This window comes from Alligator sinensis, unplaced genomic scaffold (assembly GCF_000455745.1).
Source record: "Alligator sinensis unplaced genomic scaffold, ASM45574v1 scaffold93_2, whole genome shotgun sequence".
Taxonomy (NCBI): Eukaryota; Metazoa; Chordata; order Crocodylia; family Alligatoridae; genus Alligator; species Alligator sinensis.
This window is the reverse complement of record NW_005841854.1, coordinates 1,446,969-1,464,842: the sequence shown is the minus strand read 5'-3', so window position 1 is coordinate 1,464,842 and position 17,874 is coordinate 1,446,969. Positions and strand designations below refer to the sequence as shown.

Here is a 17,874-nt window from a genome sequence, read left to right as displayed (position 1 = left end):
AGGGGACACACCACCACACCACACCACATCATACCCCGCCCCGCTACTACCTGCCCCGCCGGCAAGAGCTGCGACCCGAGCCCTTCCGCCACAGAGCCCTAGACTCCGCCCTCCCGCTGCCGGCGCGTTCTCATTGGCTCACCGAGCGCAAGACCCGGCCCCCACGCTCCCTGCCATTGGCTTTCGCAGCGGAATGCCTGAGGCCTGGTCTTTGAGACGCGCTCTACGCAAACCGCCCCGGGGCCGCGATGGCTCCTGGGTAAACCCGGGGGGCGGGAGATGAGGGAGGGCTTGTCCGCGTCCCCTGTGCGCAAGCGCGAAGGGGAGGGAGACTTGTGTCTCTGGGCAGAACTACACTTCCCAGAATGCCCCGCGGGGGGTGATGGGAGCCTGGCCCGCTCTGCTGGCTGTGGTTGTAGCGTGGGGAGGGAAGGGGCGGGACCAGGGAGTTGTGTTGGAAGCAGGGTAGAGGGCGGCGGTGGGCAGCCCGGACGCAGGCTGGGGGGAGGGCTCTGGGAGTCCTGACACGGGCCTGTATGCAGCGGGGGCTGCGCTGAGGCGGTAAAGGATCGCGGGACTGTGTGAGGCCTTCGGCTTGTGGTGCCACGTGGGGATCCAGACTCCGTGCCGTGCCGTGCCAGCCTGACGCAGGGTGGGAAGAAGCAGCCAGCCCTGTTCATAGGCTCGTAGGAGCATAGGGCTTGGTCAAGACCAGTTATCCTGGTTTTCTCTGATTTAAAAAAATCCCCAATTTTCGGATTAAAAAAAGTAACCCAAAATCCATATTTTTCCATAATTAAAATGAAATGCCACATATATATATATATATGGTGGTGTTTCATTTTAATCATGGAAAAATATGGATTTTCAATTACTTTTTTAAATCTGAAAATTGGGGGTTAGGGTATTAACCAGGGGTGGCCAACAGGCTCCATTTCACAGCAGTCCCTGCATGTGTCACTGTGGCTGGCTTACATGGAGACCCCAGCCACAGCGCTGTGACAGCACAGGGCCAGGGTTTCCATGGAGCCCAGCCCCAGCAGTGTTGGCAGGGCGCGCAGCTGGGCCAGGATCTTGTGGCAGTGACAGCATGGGCAGAGCTGCCACCTGCTGCCCACAGGCCTCAGGCACGGGTGTGCAGGCAGCAGATTACAGCTCTGTCACGGCTCCAGACCATGGTATCACCACTACAAGATGATGACTCTAGGGCCAGGCTCTAGGCCTGGCCCCAGAGCAGCTCCCTGCCCAGCAGCATGCCCTGCCAGTGCTGCTGGGGCCGGTCTCCATGCAAACCCCACACCCAGCTGTCAGGGTGCTGCTGCTACTGGGGTCTCCATGGAAACCAGCCATGGGGCAGGCGCTGCTGCAAAATGGTCCAGCTGCCAGCCAGATCTGCCATTTTGCCCACCACTGGTATAAACTGACCAATAAGGTCAAGTGGCAGCAGTGTGTTTCAGATAGCTGTGGTCCAGCTGTGTCAGAAAAGTCACATTGCTAAGCTGGTAAGTAGTGTGCGTAGCTGCCATGGTTAATATTTCAGTCCCCGCCAGGGTTAAAAACATTGTATGAACCGAGATCAAGCCTAACATTTCTGTTGTGGTGGCCATGTTGGACTGCAGGATGGCTACCACAATTTTACAGTTTTGTTCATTATTAGATACCCAAAAGGTTTGCAAAATTGCTACATCAACTCTGTTCTGCTTCAGATTACCTCAACATGGAAACTCCCTATGGAGACTGTCGACAGCAGATTCAACCTTATAGCCCTTAAGCAAACATCGCTGAGTACAACCTGGAATTTACAAGATGCATCGTATGTCTTAAAGTAGGTTCGTGGTGTACCATTAGCCAACATACACATGCTGGAATTACACAAGTAAAGGAGGCACTCATTCAACGTAGGACAATTGCTGAATTTGACACTTTTATGGCAGTATTCTTGATAGGCTAAACCATCCCAGTCGAGTGTCTGTCCAACGTGCCCTTAAAAATTTCCAAGTGTAGCAAGAAACCTTGCCTGCCCTCCCCACTCCCAAATGTGAAGCTCCTCCATATGGCAAAAGCCCCTTTTGCAGTATTTGCCCCCTTTTGGGGATGCTTTCTCTTTTCTACCTTTTCTTCCTTCCTCTCTTTCTTTTGTTATATTATTTTTATATAATGTGTACTTACAGTAAAAATAGAACTTGTATATGCTTTTACAAATGTACTTTAAGTTTAAAAGTAAGTTGTACCATGTAACAATGTTAGCAAGGGCAGGATGGAGGTGGTCCCTAAATGAATCATGGTTGATTGTGTAACACAGTAGCTAGTCTGGATAAACAAGTTAATGAGCAGCAATTAACACCTACAAAACTACAGACCAAGAAGAGGAAAGAATCAATACAGAGCCAGGAACTCCCTGAAACTTCACTGTTAAAGGTGGGAAGACCGGCTTTGAACTAATCAATGCTGGAAACAGACCCTTGGGGCTGAAATACCCCCTGGTCAACCACTTCCAGAGTTCTGTTCATCACGGTAGTGAATCAATCAAAATTCATCAACAGACTCCTGAGACTGCACGTACGTGCGGACATGACCCCTGGGGCTGACGGCTGCCATCCAGCAGCTACCAAGTGGTACGTCCCTCGAGGTCAACAACACCTGGATTGGGTAAGCCTGAGAACTGGGGAGTCACCAAAGTCTGCCCGAGAGAGATAAAAGGCTGCAGCAAAGAATGACCCCCCCAATGGCGCCCTCTTTGACCTGACCAGCACCCTGCCTGTCCAGCCAGAAGGACCAGCCGGCGACCCCCTTCTGAAGCAATAATGCATTGAAAGAAGCCTCAACTGGCCATCGACAATGGACTCCAGTGCTTGGGGATAGGTATATATTGACACTGGTGCTTAGTGTTCATAGCTAGCTACTGTGAATGTGTGCATGTGCGTGAATGTGTGTGTGTTTGAGGGGATCAGCACCAAGGTTTATGGTCTGACTTTTGCATCCATCCAATAAACTAGAATTTTATGATGATCCTGTGAGTTGGTGCTTTGTAGCCAACACAGGGACAGAGATTCTACAGTTTCTCTAGGTGCCTGTTCATACAATCAGCAACATTCTGTCTGGTTAATGTTCTCCCTGCTATGGGCCATGAAGTTCTCCGAGCTAGTTGAAGTCTGGTTGATGGCAGGGGAGAGCTTAGCCATCTAAACCAGGGGGGGTCACTGGGTTCAAAGCCTTGACTAGACTCAAAGTGTCCCCGCTGCTGTTGGTGAGCTCTCCATTCAAGGATGCTCTCTGCCACAGCTTGTGGACAGGTCTTGAGGTGACTTAAGAGCTCAATCCTTGAGCCAAAGAGCTGTCTGCAGAAGCGGCAGGTCCCACGGGGGAGAGCAGGTGGGGATGCCTCTCTTTTTCCATCCTCTACTCTCTCTTCTCTACTTGCAGGATGAGGCACTTTTCCTCAAAACAGGCTTCTGCTTTGTTGAGGTTGTGGCACTGTTGGAGTTGGTCAGCAGCCAACAACTCCCAACTCTTGATGTTGGTGTCTGTTCTTTTGAGGTGTGCCTTCAATGGATCCTTGTAGCGGTTCCTCTGACCACTGCGAGATCTCAGGCCTTTACTAGGCTGGGAGCAGAGCACTTATTTGGGGAGTCAAGAGTCAGGTATCTGCACACAATGTCCAGTCCACTAAAGTTGGTGCCTCCACCCACTTCATAACTTCTGTAAAGAGTGGCACCCTATTTCAACACCTAATATGTATATATTACAGTGTTTAGTTCCTTGCAGAGGGGTTGGGCGGTGGGGGTAGAGGATCATTCAGGCAGGACAAGCCTGAGCTTGGATTTAGCAACTTATCTCCTTACACTTCACGGTACCCTTCAAAGGATCTGGTGGCACCCCAGAGTGCCCTTGCACCCTGGTTGAGAACCTCTGTTATAGACGGAGTCTATATATACACAGTCAGTACATCTATATCTATAGCACAAGCTTGCATGGGTCGCAGGTCACTTCATCAGGTGCTGTAATACATAGGTTAACAACTAATAACTGAGAGGTCTCGAGTGTAATCTTATGGACTCACAATGATCAATTGCATTTCTAGGGTTTGGTTTTGACCCTAGACATTTTCAAACCATGGAAGAAAAGTATGCATGTTTGTGCTGATTGAACACAATAACTGGGGAATGGTAAATTAGAACTAAGAACAATTGTCAATTAGAACAATTGACAATGATATTGAACTTGATCCTGCCTTGAGCAGGAGACTGCTCTAGATAACCTCATGAGGTCTCTTCCAGCCCTACTTTCCTATGATTCTATGATCTAAATTGCTTGGTATGCTGGCAGAAGCACATAATATGCATTTCAAGTCAGCCAAATGTAAAACATATGTTTAGGTACAAAAACTACAGGAAGACAAGGGATTCTACCCAGGTAGTCAGTGACTCTGAAAAGGATTTATGGATTATAGTAGATAATCAGCTGAGCATGAATTCTCAGTGGGATTTTTTTGACCAAAGGGGCTTATGTGCTCCTTGGGTATGTAAATAGTAATATATCAAAGAGGACTAGGGCAGTTTTATTACTTCTCTTTCTAGCAGTGGTGTGACCTCTCTTGGAATACTGTATCCCATGCTGGAAACTATAATTTGAAAAGGATATGGACTGGTTGAAGCAAGGCTCTCAAAAGAGCCACAAAAGTAATGAGAGGATTAGAAAGCATGCCTTATAGTGAGAGGCAAAAGGAGCTCTGTATGTTTATCTTTAAAACAGAACAAATTACAAACAGGTGATTTGATCCTTTTTTAAGAATATGTATGAGGTAGGCCTTATACAGACCCAGATGCCAACTGTGCCTGCTTATTAACACTGACCACATCATCACTGGACCAAGCTAAACAGATTATAAGATCTGGGATTCATTCAACTCTCCTCTGTCAATGTCATGTATGCCATCACTTACTTACAGTGTCCCTCTGCTGTTTGCATTGGACAGACAAAGTGATCCCTACCTGAAGGAATGAATGAGCACTGATTTGACATCAGTTCTAGAAAGACACAAACGCCTGTGGTGGAACACTTTAACCTCCCTGGACACTTCATCATTGACCTCAGAGTGGCTGTTCTTAAACAACATAAAAAAAAACTTGAAAGCTAACTGCGGCACAAGAAATCAACCAGTGACTGGTTCATGCTAAGTATGGTCTCAACAGGGACTCTGGATTCCTATCCCATTATCTAGACTAGGGCTTACAGCCCCTGTGTTTCTCAGAAGGCTAACTGCTTGGTTTATCCCTTTTGATCTCTTCAACCCACCTTTACTGAGTGCTCATTCCTTTCCTGCCCTTTTCCCCTCCCACTTTATTGAAATTACTTTATTCCTTTCTGTTTAGTACCTCTCTTTTCTTCAAGTCCTTCCAGAGCCATAGCTTATGAGAGCTCATGCCTCTGAAGGAGTTAGTCATCAGGAGCACAAGGGGAGCTCCACCTCTGGCCTGTGGGTCAAATGTGGCCTGTGGAGCTTTGGAATCTGGCCTGTTGACCTTCCTACAGCTCAGGAAATTTGATGTTGGGGGAGCAGAGGCAGCACTGCCACCCCCTCCAGCTGCCAAAATCCCAAACCACAACCCTCCCCCCATATGATGAGATTGGGGCTGGGCCAAACTCCCTTCCCTCTGCATGGCCAGGGTGGGGCTGAGCCATGTCCCTTCTCACTGTGCAGCTGGTTCAGGGCTGGCCTATGCCCCCTTCTTCCCCACTCCCACAACAGGTTCAACCCCTTTCCTCTGCCTGGCCAGGCCAGGGCTGGGCCATGTCTCCTCCTGCACAGCTGGTTCAAAACCAGGCCGTGCTCCCTTCTCCTGCCTGGCCAGGTTGGGACTGGAACACACCCCCTTCCTTGTGTGGGATTGGACTACACTCCCCCACCACCACAGGGCTGGATTGGGATCAGGACTAGGTCATGCCTCTTGCCCCCTGCAGGGCTGGGTTGGGACTGGACCAAGCCCTCTTCCCCCATGTGGCTAGATTGAGGCTGGGCTGCTCTGCAACCCACTTTGCATGGTGGGTTGGGGTCTTGCTGCACCCACGTCTGGTGCCAGATTGGGTCTACTGGCCAGATCCAGCCCACAGAGGGACCAAGCACTGCCCATCCAGCCAAACAAGAAAAAAATGTTGAGCACCACTGTAGTACACCATGCTCAGCAGTAATAAAAGAAGGAGGTAATTTAAAACTACAGTTTTGTTTTATTCCTATTACCTTTTATTGACTATCCCCTATTGGTGACATGTAGGGGGTGCACGAGTGTACATGTGCACCCCCTGAGCTTGGTGGTGCAAAAAGGGCGACCGACGCTGCCAGCAGTGCCTGTGGGCGGTTGCCACTTACCAAATGCTACCCCCCCACCCCCCGACACTGCCAGCAGCGTCTGCAGGCAGTCCCTGATTGCCGTTGCTGACACTGCCAGCAGTGTCTGCAAGTGGTTGTCGACTGCTGGTCAGCACTCATCACCCTGCCCCCCACCATCAACACTGCTGCGGCCGCCTGCCGGAGATCCCCACTCGCTGCTGCCATGCCCCCATTGCTGACACTGCTGCCTGCAGGCAACCACTGTGCCCCCCCCAGCCTCCAAGGACATGCAGGGTTCATGCTAACCCCTTAAACATGTTCCCATAGAAGAATTATTAATATCCCTTGCTCTGGTCTTTTGAGACTATTATGTCTGGGGTGACATTAATATAAGAACAGATGAGAACACAAGTATATCCTTGGCCTGGTCAGGCCAACGGTCCATCTAGCCTAGTATCCTGTCTCTGACAGTGGCAGAAGTGGATGCTTTAAAACAGTGGGGGCCCACCTTTTTGACAGGTGTGCCACAAACTGGCCCCACACTCTCCCCATGTGCCACTCCAATTCCTCCAATTCCATAGAATCATAGTATCATAGGGCTGGAAGGGACCCTGAAGGGTCACTGGGTCCAGCCCACTGCATGAGCAGGAAAGACATCTGGGGTCAGGTGACCATCCAGTCTAGGTGACCGTCCAGTCTTCTCTTGAAGACCTCTAGGGTAGATGATTGCACCACCTCTTGGGGGATCTTGTTCCATAGTCTGGACACCCTAGCTGTGAAGAAGTTTTTCCTAATGTTCAGCCTGAAACTATCTTCCAGGAGCCTGTGGCTGTTGTTTCTAGTTTCCCTCCAGGGAGCCCTGGTGAACAGTTGTTCACTGAGCCCCTGATGTACACCTCTGATATAGTGGTAAGCCGCAATCAGGTCCCTTCTCAGCCTTCTTTTCTTTAGGCTGAAGTGTCTGATTCCCCTGCCCAATCAGCTGCTCTGCTTTCTGCTCCCTGCCCTATCTACCTTGTGGGCTTGTCCCCTCCCTGATCTGCTGCATGCCACCCACAGAGGCTTTCTGTGCCACTTATGGCATGCTGGCTGCAGGCTGGCCACCCCTGCTTTAAAGGGAGAGCATTGAACAGGGTATATCTAGAGTGGTCTATACGCTGTCCTACCCTCCCTGGTATAAACCAATTTTGGTTTAGAGCTGCCAGAGGAAACATCTCTGACTGCTCTGTGTAATAGCTATTAATAGATCTGTCATCTATGGATTTGTCTTGTTTGTTTTTTAACCCGGCTGTACTAGCTGCCTCTAAAAACTCTTGTGGCAATGAGTTCCATAAGTGAACTATGCACTATGTAAAACTAAGTATACTTTATCTTATTAATTTTAAATCTGTCTCCTACTTATTTCAGTGGATGCCCCCAAGTTCTAGTATTCTGGAACTAGGTGAATAACAGTTCCCTATTTACTTTGTCCACACCCTTAATGATTTTATAGACCCCTGTGATACCCCTCTGTAGGAGGGACCCAGCCAGACCCTGCACTTACTGGGGTGATGGCCACCGGGATGCCCTGCAGTCCATGAGACCCCGAGTCATCCCAACAGTGAGCCCACAGGCAGACAGTGTGCTTCCCATGCATCTGCTCCACAGGCGGGGTGGACAAGATGTGCTCCCCATGTGCCCACCCTCCAGGCAAAGCTGAGAGCTGGAAGCTGGGCTCCACCTGAGCTTGGAGTCCAGCCAGGAAGGAGACCAAGCAGCCAGCATGTCTGGTGCTGCCTAGAGCCTGGAGGCCACAGCTGCAGGTATGATGAGTCCCACAGGAGCTCTCAGCATTTGGTGGCAGCCACAGGGCATGTGGGGCCATACAGGGGTCTAGGTTGGTCCAGGCCAACCCAGAACTTCCCTTACACAACAGCACTGACCCCAGAGAAGGGCAGGTGCTGGCATAGGCACCAGCCCATGCTGCTTCCCTCTACCAGAGCTGAGGATGTCTTACCAGAAACCAGCTTGACCCTAGCTCTCACAGCAGGAACCTGACCACCCTGAGGATGCTGGATGCCAGGTACCTGCAAGGGCCTCACAGGGGTTTATGGTAACCGTGGCCTCAAAGTACCCACAGGGTTTGGCCCAACACAGGACCTGCCCTGTGAATTAAGCTTGTAACTGGGGGGTGAACCCTGAAGAGCCTCAACTGTCTGAAGACAAAGCAGATGCTCTCTGCAAGGCCAAAGTGATGCCTGTAAGGAGAGACAGACATGATTATTTACATTGTATTGATTATTAATTATGTGGCCCATGTAATTGGCTGTAGACCCTTACCAGAGTCACAAGGTAGCCAGCTCATGTCATTCCCAGGCTGCTTGTTTTTTTTTTCTCCCATCAGAACTTTACTCCCAGCATGTAAAGATAGGCACCTAGGAAGGCCAGGCGCCTATCCTGATCATCATTGGAATACCCAAGCGGAAAGGAATGAGGTGTTGGGGAGGCAGAGCCCCAAAGAAGACTCCCAGAAACTGAGACCTGCGCTCATCTTAATGAACCCCATTAAGTCAGGTACCACTTTCTGATATCCTTTACATTAACATCAAGTCATGGCAGGCGGGATATAGAAATAAAGGGGTGAAAAACCCATTGAGAGTGTAGCACCTGAACCCCACCCCAGTGTGGGCCTTCAGCCTAGGTCCCACTCTAATGGTAGCTTATTATATTTTATGCTTTAAAGTTGCACCTGCTTATAGAGTGGTGAATTATAGTATTGTTTATATTTAGCCTTATTTAATCATTGCTTAAGTTTTGTATAGCCTTATTAACTTTTTGGTTTATCAGCTGGCCTTGACTTGTTTTTGTAGAGCTCATAGTGCTCATTATATTATATTATATTATATTATATCTTTTTTTTCCACTGTGAGAAGTTTTTCTAACATAACATAACAATGACCTTATTACCAGCTCAAATTAACTGAACTTGGCACTAAGTAGCTGAATCAGAGGAATTAAATAATAGAATATGATAATGAAAGGTGATAAGGGAGACCAATGGACAATGCCCAAATAAAGACACCGGAAAAAGGTCAAATTGAAAGGTGTGGTTGTGATGAGTCTGTTGAACAAAGGAATATGTTGACTGAATAAAAGGTGGACAGTATGCTGACTACAGAGACCAATTCAAAAGTAAAGAGTCATTGAAGGCCTGAAGTTAAAGAAAAGCATAAAGGGGGCAGCCAGAAAGTTAGGTGTTGTCATCATAATCATAAATTCAGCTTTCAACACCTGTCTGAATTGTTGCAGCCAACAATGCATCCTGTGCTTTCAGGAATTTAGTGGCCATCTTTTCTGTTGAGCAGAGTAACATCTGGGATTGGGTGAGATTATTGTACTGAATGTTTTTCTCTCTCTGAATATAGAAACGGCTTACTAATAAAGTTAGACTTTGATTTTAAGATAATGAGTTGTCTGCATTCATATTTCACATTCCATTTAAAGGTTAACTGTGCTTTAGTGAGCCCTTAGCACTATCTGGGAAACAGTGGTGCTAACACCACTACACCCTCTCAGCCTTTTGGAAAAGGACTCTTCCAAACTGAAGAGTCCTAACCTTCTCCTAACTGTTTTTAGTCTCTCTCTTGGTATGACAACTTCTCTATACCCCTGCTCATCTTGGTTGCTGTGCTCTATACCTTTTCTAATTCTACTACATCCTTTCTGAGATGCGGAAACCAGAACTGCACTCAGTATTCAAGATGTGTAGGTACACCGCAGATTTCTTTAGTGGCATGACAATATTCTTCATTTTGTTTTCAATTCTATTCTTAATGATGCCCAACATTTTATTAGCTTTTTGGTCACTACTGTACATTGAGCCAGGGAGTTCAAGGTAGTCTGAATAGTGTGTGGGATCTTTAGCAGTCACCTAAGTTGTATTTTTAGCAGCCAATCTATTTACTCAGAAATGGGTCTAGCTAAAACAGCAGCTAGGCTGATGACCTATTGCCATGCTTCAGGATATACAAAGTACAGTAGGAACTGCCATATATGCAGAGATGTACCCTGAAATGTATAATGCATAATTTTATAGCTATATGCACAGTGAAGAAATATGTCTAAAGATTATAATACTGCTTCCAGGAATCCATGCTGCCTTTTCTACTAGGAGCAGCAAGTCTCTTTGATATAACATAGAGGATAGAAACAATGAAACAATATTAGACTATGAACTGAAATTAGAAACTGTGGACTGGCCTTTCAGGAACATAAACATTGTGTCAATCTCATTAACAAGATGTTTTAACATTGCTGGACTTCTCTTAAATTTCATTTCATAATTCCTTAACATTTCTTCTCAGAATATATTTAAGTAACAATTAATACATATGTATGTCAGACCTTTCCCAAAATATGATCACAGCCATCTTACAGCTGAATCTTGAGGAGAGATGACATTTTGTAATTTTCTCTGACTTTAGTGAGTTTCAAGTGTTGAGAACTTCTCTCAAATGGGGGTTACATACCAAGTCATGGATACTTGTGCTGTGTTTTGTCCAGTTCCAGCACTTTTAGAGAGTTGAAAGCACATGCCAATTACTACATCTGTGATCGATAGATGAGGAAGATTTATTGCCCAAAGCAGGGTTGCTCAACTCCTGGCCTGCAGACTAGATCTGGCCCAGAGAGCCATGTCATCTGGCTGGTGGGACACCCCAAGACCCGGAAAGCTGGCAGCAGGGGTGTGGTGGCAGCATTAACTGCTGCTCCCCTGATGCCAAATGTCCAGACCCATGGGGAGCACTGTAGGCCAGGTAACATGGCCCTGTGTGCCAGATTGTGACAATGCACATCCTGATCCAGATGTGCAGGGCTGGGCTGGTGTGCTGGAGCACACCCATGGACCAACCCCATATGCTAACCCCATGTGGGATCCAGCCTGTGTGCCTACCCTGTATCATGCATCTGGTCTGCAGGGCCAGAAGGTTGATGCCAATGGCCTAAAGGGGGAAAGGCCAAATCATATTTTAATAGCATTTGTCTTCCCAATTTCTTGTTACTCCTCTTTTATCTCCTCCTGTGTTGTCTCAAACAAGAAACATTAAAACATTTTGTTTCTGATTCAGGCACCCATTTAGAAATTATTCAAAATTCAGGCCCTAACATTTTAATATACTCAATGAACAATGCCCATAAGCTAGTTCCTGACAGTTATTTTTCAGGTAGATGATTAAACTTGAAGACATGCAAAAACAGGAATAAAGGGTATGTTTCTTCTAAACAAAAATAATTAAAGTTTTCACAATTCTTTTGTGTAGCATCCATCTACCACAGTGACTCATGAAGTACTATTAAGACATAGGTCACACAGTTTAACAATTCCTCTTGCCTTTAGGTGGGCTTTATTTCTCTGTTAACAAAAGAGAACCATCACTTTTGCCCCATAGCAATTTTAAGAGCCCTGTCACTTCCTTCTCTCACGCAGAACATCACAATACTACTGTAAAAGAAAAAATAATTATCACAGATTTGTCCACTAGAACAACTGAAGCACAACAATTAGCAGTAGGCAGCTAAAAGCTATTGCTGCGTGCCCAACAGACAGTATTGGAAACTGAAAATGTACAGAAAGTTATGAAATGGTAATTCTGCTCCCAACTATATTAGGGAATTGATAGTACACCCGTTCATCTTCTATTTTTTAATTTTCAGAACCAACTGTGTGCTTGGCCCTACATAAAAATAAAAATACAAATACTTTCAACATAGCCTAAAAAGATACAAAGGGCAATATGTCAGATAACTCAAAACAGAATGCCTTGGAGGATTATTAGATATGCCAATATGTCACCATATATATTATAACAGGGGTGGGCAAAATATAGCCCATGGGCCACATCCGGCCTTCTAGGTACTTTCATTTGGCCTGCAGTGCCCACCAATGAATTGTGCCCTGCCCAGCCCTTCCACGCATGAGGGCGGGGAGCAAAGTGCCTACATATACACCCCGTCCCCACATACCCTATTGCACCTGACTCCCACCCTCATGAGCAGAAGGGCCCATCCCAGCCAGCAGCAGCTTTTGGATGGGCTGTTGCTGCCACTGCTGCAGCCTCCAGGAGACCTGCTTGGCTTCCCCGACATCCTGCTCACTCCAGGCAGTAAGTAGGGAAGCAGCAGAGACTGGGTGGGGAAGCAGTGGCAGGGGGCAGCTGCAGCTGGGGCTGGTGGCAGCGTGAATTCTGTGCCCAGGGAGGTGATGGAAGTGCAGAGCGCAGATATGCAATGTGTGGGTGTGAGGAAGGGAGCGAGCACAGGCCTTGCCTTGCTGCAGGCAGAGCAGCAGCAGGCAGGGGTGCTCAGGACGCTTGTGCCCTGCACAGGCACTGACACCTGGTGGCACATGGCTCTGGGCAGCGCTGCACATGTGGGCAAAGAGCGCAGCCTGCCCAGCCTGCCTCTATCACATGCATGGCATCCCTGCAGCTCCCACAATTGCGCAGCACTGGGGGAAGTCCTATGCTGGAGCCAGCTGCCTTCCCCAGTACCTGCTGCGCAGGTCCCAGAACTCCACTGGAATTGGAGGGAGCCCCTGTCCCTGGGCTTCCTCTGGTGCCATGCGAGTGTGAGAGCTGCAGGTGCACCACACCGAACCCTTGTGATAGAAGCCAGGCAGGCAAGGTGCGCTTTTTGCCTCCATGTGCAGTGCTGGCTGGAGCTGCATGTTGCCAGGCTCCAGTGCCTGCATGGGGCACGAGCACCTCAAACACCCACCTGCTGCTGCTGCCTGCAGTAGGGGCTGCGCACTATGTGAAGGAGTGTGTATGTGGGAAGATCCCTACACACCCCCACCCTCCTTCATACCCCACAAACTTCACACACCCATAACCCCCAATGTATACACACCCCAACAAACCCTATTTCCCCCCACACCCCCTACAACCCTCCCACACACCCATACCCCACCATACACCCCCCTTGCCTCACCATACACCTCCCCAACCATGCACCACACATAATATACAACAGTGAGACTTTATTTTTTAGTTATTATGCAATCCCTTCACTGTATGCAAACACAAATCATGACAAATATTTTTTGTAACAAAATTAAAATATGTTATAGTAGGTTTTTTACTTTTAGTATATCAATTTTTTTTTTCTGGTTCTAGGATGGGAACCCTCCCTTCCCAAAAGGAGTATTTCTGGGGGTGAGGAGAGGGACTTCCGGTGGCAAAGGTCAGGGGTTAGGGTGTGGGACTTCTGGTCCTAATATGGCAACCAGGGGGCAGTGCAACTATCCAGGGGTGGAGCTACCCATGAGGCCCTAGACAGCTCACCAAAACTTGTTAAACGGCCCTCCACCTGAAATAACTGCCCACTCCACAGTAAGTGCTTTAAAGGTGTTTCAGACTAACCTGGATTAAAGGAGGCAAAAGGACTACTAGACTCTCTGGGCGCATCGCGATGGGCAGGAATGTGCATTTCCCCAGGGACAATACATGTGCCACTGCTGCTTGTCCTAGGAAAAGGCCTATGTATGCATGTTCTGGCATGTAGCATGTTGCCCCAGGCAGGGTAGGGGATGCTGGGTCCAGCACCAGGCCTGCCCCAGCAGACTTACCTGGGTTTCTGAGGGTTTCTGGGGGCTGCAGTTGTGGCAGTCCAGCAGCACGGAGCCTTGCTGGCAGCTGGAGTCTGGCTCTGGCCGGACAGGCTCAGGTTTCCGGCAGCACATCCTGCTGCCATGTGTGCCACCCCACTTTTTTAAGGAATGGGATTTTCTGACACCAGGATCCCACAGTGCCAAAAAAACCCTTTGCACTGCAAATTAGCAGTATGGGGAACTCCTGCATGTGTAGCGCTACAGACGAGTCCATGGCACTGCATACTGCATATCTGCACTTGTTTGGATGTGCCCTCTAGGGTTAAAAAAGCTGCCAGGTGTACCAAGAGTTCCCATAGGTGTGCTGTACAAAAACAGATAAGACAGACATGAAAATGTGGACCATGTGATGCCAGAGAGGTTTTTGTTTCCTAAAGTAGTTCCTAGATAGGTGTTTGGTGTTGAGGGGTGCCAGTGCCAAGCTGAGATGGAGCCTAGCACTCCAGGACTACAACATTCAGGTAATTCACTTTAAGAACAATGAAAGTGTAAATGCCAATGCTTTGTCATGAAAAGGGGGGCTGGAACTTCCCTGGGTACTGTGAGCAGTGAGCCAGCTCAGTTAAGTTTTTAAAGGAGCAGGGGATGTGACAAAGGAGACTAGGCAAATTGGACTCTAGCCTGCAGTTCTGGTGGGGAACACTTTGGGAGACTCAGTGTGGGTGGCTTTACTGTAAATAATGTTTGTAAATGGTTCCCTAAGTAGGACATCTAAACGCCCCTTTCATGCCCGGGGCAGATGGCAGTTTAGGGCTGACTGCAGGCTACAGAGACTGCTTTGTTTTGTCACAAGTGTGGCTGACTGGGTTGGAGGACAATGAGTAAAGCTCTGCGAGAATTGTGGGGAGAGGAGGTCCCAGGGTGGGTTGTCCCAGGGAGGACAGAATAAAGTCTGAGTGAGGACAAAGGGATTAGGGGTGGCACAGTGAGGACTGGTGGTTTTGAAGCTACATCTGGAGTACTGTGTCCAGGTTTGGGTCCCCCACTACAGAAAGGATGTAGACAAAGTGGAGAGAGTTCAGTGCAGGGCAACAAAATGGTTAGGAGACAGGGGCACATGATGTATGAGAGGCTGAGGGAGCTGGGTTTATTTTGTTTGGAGAAGAGAAGGCTGAGGGGGATTTAATAGCAGCCTTTAACCACCTGAAGAGGGGTTACACAAAGAGGATGGAGCTGGACTGTTCTCGGTGGTGGCAGATGACAGAACAAGGAGCAACGGTCTCAGATTGCAGCAAGGGAAGTTTAGGTTGGATGCTAGGAAAAATTCTCACTAGGAGGGTGGTGAAGCACTGGAACAGGTTACCCAGAGAGGTGGTGGAATCTCCCTCCTTTGATGTTTTTAAGACCTGGCTAGACAAAGCCTTGGGTAGGATAATCTAATTGGGGGTGGTCCTGCTTCAAGCAAGGAGTTGGATTAGATCCCACCTCTGAGGTCCCCTCCAACTCTAATTTTCTATGATTTTATGTTGTATTGCTTGGGATTTCAGCACTCTGACCCCTGACCTTTAAAAGAAGAAAAGACTCCATCCATCCCAGGAGCTGACCAAAAAGGAGGAGCTCCAAAAGGTGGAAACCAGAAACTGAGAAGAGCAAGGGTTTCAAAGCCAGAGGTTTGCCCCTTTCAGGGCGTCCACTCAGAAAAGTGAGACTGAATAAAGCTGTTTCTTGTGGGAGTGCTGAGGAAGAGATCTCCCCTTCCCCCCTGAAAGAGGCACTTTGATCCTTTCATGACAGGCAATGGCAGCCGCAGGATGCCAGAGCTCCTACCCAAAGTCATGGCTGAGGATTCAGCATATAAACACCTCTCTAAGGAGAGGCTAATTGAGCTGTCAGGAGCGAGATTTAACATTTGCAAGGGCCAACAAGGCCCAGCAAATCATGCTCCCGGAACAGAGCTTTCAAATTCAGAACCCTGAACCAATTCCAGACTCAACAGCAGGACAGATGCCTGATTTGCCAGGACAGGAGAAAAGTTTTAGTGATGACTTTTTGCCATCTTGTACCATCTACACTTTTCCCAGAGCCTGATGAAGGGACTTTGATCCCGAAAGCTTGCAGAAAAGGACAATTTCCTTGCCATTTTCCAGTTGCTCTAATAAAAGGTATAATTTTGGAACCAAGAGTTCTAGTTTTTTGTATGTCTTAGTGATGATGAGTTACTTCACAGAGTTACTTCATAGTGGCTCCATGCATTCATGCAGGAAAAAATGCCCTTCTTTGATGAAGTTATCAATTGTGTCTAACCACAAATTAAATTTGTCTGAGGAGTAAAAAAAAATACCATCTCAGAATACTGATTAACGCCCTCTCCAAAAACAAAACAAAAACAACCAACCAAACAAACATAAAAACCAAACGAAACCAAAAACAAAGCAGTCTTCATCCTTACAAAATGAAGATCTTGGGGATAATCAGCCCAAAAAACTCACATTGTTACATACGTTGAGACTTCAAGGAGAATTGACACATTAGGAAGTTCAAATAGGGATCTGTCACCTTGTGCTTGACTGGCATTTGGAGGATTGCTGGCTAAATTCTCCCCAAGGTCAGTGACTAAAGACTATCTGCACAAGACTTGTTAAAATTTGCCAGTGCTTTCCAATTAAAAGTGTGCATTTTACACTAGACACTTTACAAGGACAGAAAGCCTACAAAAGCACTGTTGATGGTATGGGAGTGATTGTAGAGATTATCTACAATCTGATGATACTGCAGCAGTCTCAGTGAAAGTCCAGGTGGTCTAAAAACAGAGCTGGATCTATGCAAGGACAGAACTCAGAAAAAAATGCTTTAAAAACTATGGAATCTCTCTCTTAGGTAATATAATAATGGATCCGTACATCAAGATTTTCAGCAGAGGTCAGAACAAGCAGGAACATCTGATCTGTGACTTATAGATCATAGAGAAAAGTTCTTTCTTTCCCTTCTTGCATTTTAAGTAATTCATGAAAGAGACTATTCATCTGTTGTACAATATTAATGACAAATTGTAAGCAGAAGTCACAGAAATTGGGCTAGTAAAAGTCAGAATTTAAATTTTTAGACATTAACTCTAATAGTGGGGCTAACTGAAACCTGGTGGGACTCTAACCACGAGTGGTACATATTGCGGGCTATAAGCTGTACAGAAAGGACAGAGTGGGGAGGAGAGGGGGAGGGGTTGCACTCTATGTCAAGGAGCGTTATACATCAACCCGTATCAAAATGGATTCGAAGGAGGAGAAAGTAGAAGGATTGTGGGTTAGGATACATGGAGGACAAGGGGAAAGAGATTTGGTAGTAGGGGTCTGTTACAGACCCCCACACCAAGGGGAAGAACTAGATTCGGAACTCCTGAGGCAGCTCTCAGAGACCATAAAGGCTAGGGAGGCGGTAGTCATGGGGGACCTAAACTACTCTGACATTTGGTGGGAGATACAGGACCTCCACCTGACGCAGGAGGTACATGGTCCCACTAGGGGGAATGCCTTACTAGACCTGGTGTTGGCAAGAGGGGATGACACGGTAGGGGACGTACAGATCAGCGGTCACCTGGGGGACAGTGATCACCAAATAATAGAATTTGCCATAAGGCGTAGAGTGGGTAAGGTAACTAGTAGGGTGGAAGTGCTAGACTTTAGGAAGGCTGACTTCAGCAAACTCAGGCGTTTAGTCTATGATGCACTGCAGAGTAAGAGATTTAGCAAGATGGGAGCCCAGGAAAGGTCGCTTGTCCCCTCAGGAAACTATCCTTCGGGCACAGAGGGAGACGATCCCAATATGGCAGAAAGTGGGGAAAGGGGCCAAGAGGCTTCCCTGGCTGACCAGAGAAATCCAGAGCAGCCTAAGGGCAAAAAGTGGGGCATATAAGCAGTGGAAACAGGGAGGGATTACTAAAGAGGAGTATACCTCCTCAGCT

The 17,874-nt window shown here is 47.6% G+C and overlaps 1 protein-coding gene across 3 annotated transcripts in view; it reads right to left on the bottom strand.

Moving 5' to 3' along the window:
• The window catches only part of TBCE (tubulin folding cofactor E), a 50,580-nt gene extending 50,465 nt beyond the window's left edge, over positions 1 to 115 (bottom strand). For all 3 annotated transcript variants that reach the window (XM_006016348.3, XM_025213436.1, XM_025213439.1), the window contains exon 1: positions 51 to 115. The gene's annotated coding sequence lies outside the window, so the exon portion shown is untranslated. The remainder of the gene's footprint in view (positions 1 to 50) is intronic.
• Positions 116 to 17,874: the final 17,759 nt, after the last annotated feature.